Source organism: Magnolia sinica, chromosome 5 (assembly GCF_029962835.1).
Source record: "Magnolia sinica isolate HGM2019 chromosome 5, MsV1, whole genome shotgun sequence".
In the NCBI taxonomy this organism is placed as follows: domain Eukaryota; kingdom Viridiplantae; phylum Streptophyta; class Magnoliopsida; order Magnoliales; family Magnoliaceae; genus Magnolia; species Magnolia sinica.
The window spans coordinates 46,912,425-46,919,327 of NC_080577.1; the positions used below are offsets into that span (position 1 = coordinate 46,912,425).

A 6,903-nucleotide genomic window follows, 5' to 3' on the forward strand; every position below is an offset into this window, starting at 1 on the left:
CTTCTGCAATGGTGTGCAAGCAAATTGGTTGGTGGCTTGGGTGGGCTCCACCATAATCTTTATGTAAAATCCACCCCAAATGTGTCACCTCTAATTATGCCATGGTCCAGAGGCCCAAAAATCAGCTCCATTTGTGATTTAAGTGGACTACATGATTGGAAAGTGTATAGGGCAACGCTTGCCTTCCAAATTGTTTCCATTAGTGTGGCCCACTTGAATCAGGGATGGATATGATTTTGGGTCACCGGTTTAATTATTCGTGTGGAATTTAATGGTGGGAGTGGATTTCATATAAATATCACAGCGGGCTATGTAAAAAATGTAAAAATTAAGGGTGGACATCTCTATAAATTGTTTCCTTTGGTGTGTCCCACCAGAATCATGTAAGCTTACTTTTCATCTCTGGGCCTAATTTGAGATTAGTATAATGGTCAAAGTGGGTTTTACATAAACATCACGGTGGCCCTGTCAAAATCAAGTGGTGTGTACAAAAGATCTACCTAATTAATATAGAAATTACATTTTGGTAACTTTTTCAAAACGGTTTTTAAAAAGCTATTTAATGATATAATTATCATTCCACCGCCTACTACCTAATTAATATAGAAATTTACATTTCAATATCCAAAAAGGGGTTAAAAAGATACCTTATTAATCGATATAATTATCATTCCATTGCCTTCAGATCCGTGCAAGCAAATGAGTGGCATCTTGGGTGGGGCCCACCATGATGTTTATGTAAAATCCACCCTAACCACTAGCTAGGTACCCATGTTAGGCCAAGGGCCCAAAAATCAGCTCAATCTGTGGTTTAGGTGGACCACATGATTAGAAGCAGTGCACTGGGCAATGCTCTCCCTCCAAACTGTTTTCATTAGTGTGGCTCATGGTCCAAGTGAATTAACGATGCGGATGGTATTTGGGTCACATGCCTAAATTTTTGTAGGGAATCTAATGGCCGGAGGCCAATAAAAATAAGCGTGAACGCCTTTCTCTCAACTATTTGCCTTTTGTTCTAGTGTGGTCCACCAGAATCACAAGTTAGCCTAATTTTTTTTTCTCCAGCCTTAATATGGGACTAAATATCTAATGCCAAGAGGATCTTACGTAAACATCATGGTGGGCCATCAAAATCAAGAGGGCCATTCCTACATTTCTTTTTTATTTTATTTTCTAAATAATCTCTCTGTAAAGTTGGAGAGGGCCCACTCTAATGTGTACATGAAATCCACTTAGGGCATTAAATGCATAATCCTAGTTTAGACCTGGAGCTAAAAAATCAGGTTGGCTCGTGATTCAAGTGGGTCACACTAAAGAAAACTGTTGGAAGAGAGATGTGTACTCTTGATTTTATAGGGCCCATTGTAATGATTATATAAAATCCACTCCATGTATTAAATGCCACATCATAATTTAGGTCTTGGGCCTAAACCTTAGGCCCATCGGTGATTCAAGGGGGGCATACCAAGGGAAACAATTAGAGGGCGATCTTGCCTTGTACACTATTTTCAATCATGTGGTTCACTTGAATCACAGATGTGGGTGATTCCTTTGATGGTTGAGGTGGATTCTACCTAAACATCACAATGCGATCTGCCCAAGCAGCCACCTCATTTGCTTCCACACCCTCACAACCAACCGTTAGGATGGCTATATTGATTAATGAGGTAGCTTCGAGGAAAATGTATAAGAATATAAATTTTATATTAATTAGTTTTTTTTTTTAGTAAAATTTACTTTTCTAAATAATCTCTTTGTTATCCCAGAGGAGGCTTGGGGACTTGATTTTTGGTGGGGCCCTCCATGATTTGTATGCTAAATTCAGTCTAACCATTAGATGTAAAATCCAATCTAGGTTCAAAGCTAGAAAATCAGGTTAACTTGTGATTTAGGTGGGCCACACTTAAGAAAACAGTTGGGAGATAGACGTCCACCCTAGAGTTTAACAAAGCCCACCATAATGATTATATGAAATCCACTCCGCCGCCCACTAGATGCTGCACCAAAATTTAGGCATGGGTCCTAAAAATCAGGCCCATCCATGATTCAGGTGGGCCATACCAAGGGAAACATTTTGGAAGGTAGTTGTTGCCTTGTACATTGTTTCCAATCACATGGTCCACCTGAATCACATTATTACATTGTTTCCAATCGAATGATTGGAAACAATGTACAAGGCAATAATGGAAGGTAATTGTTTCCAATTGAATGAATGGAAGGTAATTGTTGCCTTGTACATTGTTTCCAATCAAATGAGTATTTTTGAGCCCTCGGGCTAACATGGTGAATTTTAAATATAATTAGAATGTAAAATCTATATTAATCTAGTGTTTTTTTTTTTTTTTTTTTTAATCCTTTTCTTTTTTGTAAAATTCCCTTTCTTTCTTTTACAATGATCTAGTCCTGGTAACCCTACTTGGATCTGGGTTCATCCTTCAATGATCCAAATGGTTTATATGATGGGCTTTAGCTTTGGATGGAGGTTGGACCACTCTTAGATATATGGTAGATATATGGATGGTGCCCTTATGCTTTGAATAGTGGAAAGGGTGAAAACTTTCAATCTGACAGCCTTTATTATTATTATTTGTTTAATGTTATCGGCAATAACTGTTGTGAGGCCCATCATGTAAACGGTTTGGATCATTGAAAAGGACACCGAGCCAACAGCTAAAGCCCCTACGTATAAACAGGGTGGGTTAAGTTTTTTTGTGGACACCTTCATTCCCCTAATCTCCAACGCACACTGGTGCTATGAAAATGGTTAGAACAAACATGTGGTGTGGCCCTGCAAATTCACTTTTATTGATTGATCAGGACCTTCCCAGCGATGGGTTTATCATTGCACAGTCCTTGTAACCAGGAATCCCTCTTTTGAAAGAGGTATTCTGTTAGTGGGCCCCAGGGCTCATTGATCGAAACCAAAGGTGTTATGGGCTCATTTGACCCGCCTGTTGTAATTTCTCTCATAACCGTCTATTCGTTGACCAAGTATTAACGGTTAGGATTCTTTGAATCTGGGGTTATTTTGTCATGTAGAATCATCTGAGTCACTGAGTCAAGTCGATCGAGTTTTTAGGTTTTTCAACAATTGTCTATCAGATAATTGCATATCTCAGCATATTACCCTGGATACCACCGCGTATCCTACCGTCTCCTTGTCGGACATCCTTTGCCCCTGACCATAGAAGATCCATGGTGGGGCACACCAAAAATACATTTCTGATCATAGTTTATCTGAGACCCATTTCCAATTGTAGAATACCAGCATTTCCCTAGCTAGCTACCATTATATACAAGTATTGTTTCACATTTGTAGCTAACCATCACTATTAATTTTAATTTAAAAACGAAATGAAATGCTATGCTAGACCGTCCAAGCATTCGTTTCTCATGCTACCAAACCATGCTTCTGATTTCTACTTGCCACACCCAAGTTTGTAGATGAACAACGAGTTGGCCTGACCGTCCAGATGACCAGATTACCCGTTCACACCCAAGTTTATAGAACTCAAAGAGGGCATTGTTTGGATGCACGGATGAACAAAATTCATTCAATTCAGTATAGTCTGTATAGACTACAGGGAGCATGCCATTTAAGTGGCGAAGACATTTTAATTGAAAATGACAACCACAACCAGCTGCCATTCCATGTGTTTCAAGTTGGAATCGAATTTATGGTAATCACAATTTGGGAACTAGCTCTTTGTCATGAATGTAATTATACCATCCAGAGTAATGCATTCAATGAATAAACAGCAATGCTAACCGGTTCAGTCATTCGTTGTTTTTTTTTTTTTCACAGGGACACTTGGGGTCGTTTGGCACCATGGATTTGAGGGGATTTCAAATGCCCTGGTTGTTTGGCACCATAAAGTAACCGGGGGTTTCAAATCCTCTCACAGAGGGGGTTAGAAATCTACTGTGAGAGCTTGGATTACATCTAAAATCCTTTCAAGAGTTTGCATGTGTAATATGTGTCACTAGACGATTAAACTATTGGGCACATGGCCCACTAGCATCACCATAATTACTTTAATATGATGATCAGCACCGTCCAAACATTGTCCATTTAAATCAACGGTTAAAAATCGTTGGTTAGCCACTTGGACTTGATCTTGTGCTTGTGGTCCATCCAAGACTTGGAATTTCATCGTCTTTGGACAAAGTGTATATTTCAGCGGGCTTATTACAACCATTGTGTCAAACACTACATACGTTCACTAATTAGAGATATCAAAGTTGATTTATTAATTAAATTCAAACCCCTATAAATATACCATGCATATCTACTTTTGAATTGAAGTTGATTCTCAATCCAGGGTGATTTCAAATCCAGGAAGTTCTGAATCCACGCTGACCCAAATTCCAACCTGAATTCCTCTATACTTGACCCAACCTCAAGCAAATAATCTCTTGCAACCCTGCCTAACCTGACTCAAATTTGCTCAACCCGAACCCCTTCGCAAGGATCTTGACAACCCGACCTGAACTCGGGTTGGGTCAATCGGGTTCCAATCGACGTGAACCCAAGTCCCAGCCCTAGTGGGATCTCGTGAGGGTGTAGTCTCATCAATTTGAGGGCCGGCCAACAAACTTCTAAATGCCAAATAAAGGTTTTTTTTTTTCTCCGTCTTTCAAAAACTTCTTTCTATTCATAAAACAGAATCACCTCTTAAGATGCAATTAGCCCAGAAAATATCACCACATCCATGAAATGATATTCTCTGCATTTCATTTCCTGTTATAAGAACAGGAACATCCCTCTGTACGCAATTACCCTTGAACATATATTACCATATCAAAACAATTTGGTTTGCTCAACTCCAAACACATGCATATCCCAGCCCTTCGCAACCAAACATGAGTGTATACATTTCTCTCAGATTCACAAATCCGAGCCATCCATCAGGTGGGTCCCACTGTGATGCCCTGACCCAAAAACCAATCCAGTCCGCTCATCAGGTGGGTCCCACTGTGATGCCCTGACCCAAAAACCAATCCAGTCCGCTCATCAGGCGAGCCACAAAATAGGGGACACATGGACAGCTAAAAAAAACCCACCCGAGTTTTTCTAGACATCAATTTGTTTCAAACACCATTCCCCACCAGATGATTGAACCAGGCTGATTTTTGGAATCACGGTGAGGCCACCCTGACCGACGCCTTAAGATCCAAACATGCGTGCAATGTTGGCAGTAGTAGTGGAATGTAGAGGGGCTGGGCTGGGATATTCATGGGAGCATTAGCATTCTCTCCATGCAAAAAGATTAGAAAGAAAAAAAAAACAAAGTCATAGAAAAAGGGTATGCTGTGATGCAAACCAATTCCTAACAGATTTCTCAGATCAATATCATAAAAAGATGAAATATAGATTGTAATCAATGTATTGCGCACTTTTATAAGGAAAAAAGAAAAAAAGAAAAAAATCATTCGTATCGTGGAAAAAGGAAACAGACGTTGCAGCTGTATTATGCATACGACGACGCAATATCTCGGACATCAGATGGCATGAAAGCCAAAATCAAGAGCACAACAAGAATACCTATAGGAACCAGTAATAACATGAAAGGTGGGGGAGGCAAAGGCGGCAATATAAGGGGAAGAAGCAGCAACGAAGCTGTGAGACAGAAAAGTACCAGGAAGGATTCTACACTGAAATAGTTGGAAGGAAAGGATTTCCAGCTGTTTGCTCGGGTCAGAGGCTTATAATCTCTCCTCCGTCCATCCGCTAAAGGATTCCTCCTCAATCCACCCTCCATCACACCGACCCAACGAGCCTTTAGTTCAAATAGAGCTTGCGATGATCTCAAGTCCGTGTCCAATGATTCAAAATTCATTTGAACTTCCCTCTCTAGGCTATGTTGAAGCGAAATAACGCGCTTTGAATTCTGAATTCCAAATTGCAAGCCCAACTGCAGATCGGGTATATCTATGAATCGAAAATACCCACAAGCTAAAACTCCCTTCTGAGTACTTCTTGTCACAAATCCAAGTGCTGATAAAATTAAGGAAACGATATGGATCCTCTAGCTGAAAAGTCGATGCCCAGATCTGCGAATAGAGGTTTCAATTTCCCGAAAATGGGCACCAGGCTGCAACTGGAGTGCTGATTGAGCACCTGTGATTTGGGAAGACCCACAATCTTAAAATCCTTCTGGTCGGTACTTCTCACAACATATTAAATCACCGATCGTCTTGCCAATCTTAGGAGCTGATGATGGACCCGACGAGCCTAAAAACAGAGCCGAAACAAGCTGAAACAAGACTCAAGCTTCAGTTTCCAGCAATGGGCACTAGATCCAAACATGAAATCGCAGGAAAAGCTTCGAGCAACATCGGCCATCCAAAGCTGTTAATTGATCAAAATCACCTCTCAAGCAAATGGAATCGGGAGCGCCATGAACCGAAATATGCCGAAACTCAATCAAACTTCACCCTACGCGAAATGTAACATCATTTCAGTCAATTCATTTGAAGTTCCAACAGCGACACAAAACAGAAAGGATAATTAAAGAGAAGAAAACTGATAGCTATGCTCCTCCCAAACCAATTCCAGCCCTGAAGATTTAACAAATTACGACCCAATACTTATAACAAGCACACAAAATCCAGCCAAAAAACCTCTACTTTTAACAAAAAATGAATATCAAAATTCCAGTTTTTCAGCTGATGGTGATTTGGGCATTCCCCACCAGATAATATGGCAATTGCACAATTGCCCAAACAGAAAATCACAAAAAGAGAGGACAAAGAAGGCCTGACCTACCACTCTCCATTCCATTTCCCATCAAATCCCGTCACAGATAAATGAAAATTTCCAAACCCAAATCAGAAAAGAACATATAAGAAAACCCCAAATGATTTCTTCATAGAAACGCGAACTAACCCCAAAAATCAAAC

The 6,903-nt window shown here is 40.1% G+C and overlaps 1 long non-coding RNA gene across 1 annotated transcript; it reads left to right on the plus strand.

Moving 5' to 3' along the window:
* Positions 1-4,842: 4,842 nt before the first annotated feature.
* Positions 4,843-5,292, plus strand: LOC131246019 (uncharacterized). The gene is made up of 2 exons (XR_009171100.1): positions 4,843-4,912; positions 4,966-5,292. It is a non-coding gene; the product is annotated as an uncharacterized LOC131246019 (long non-coding RNA).
* Positions 5,293-6,903: the final 1,611 nt, after the last annotated feature.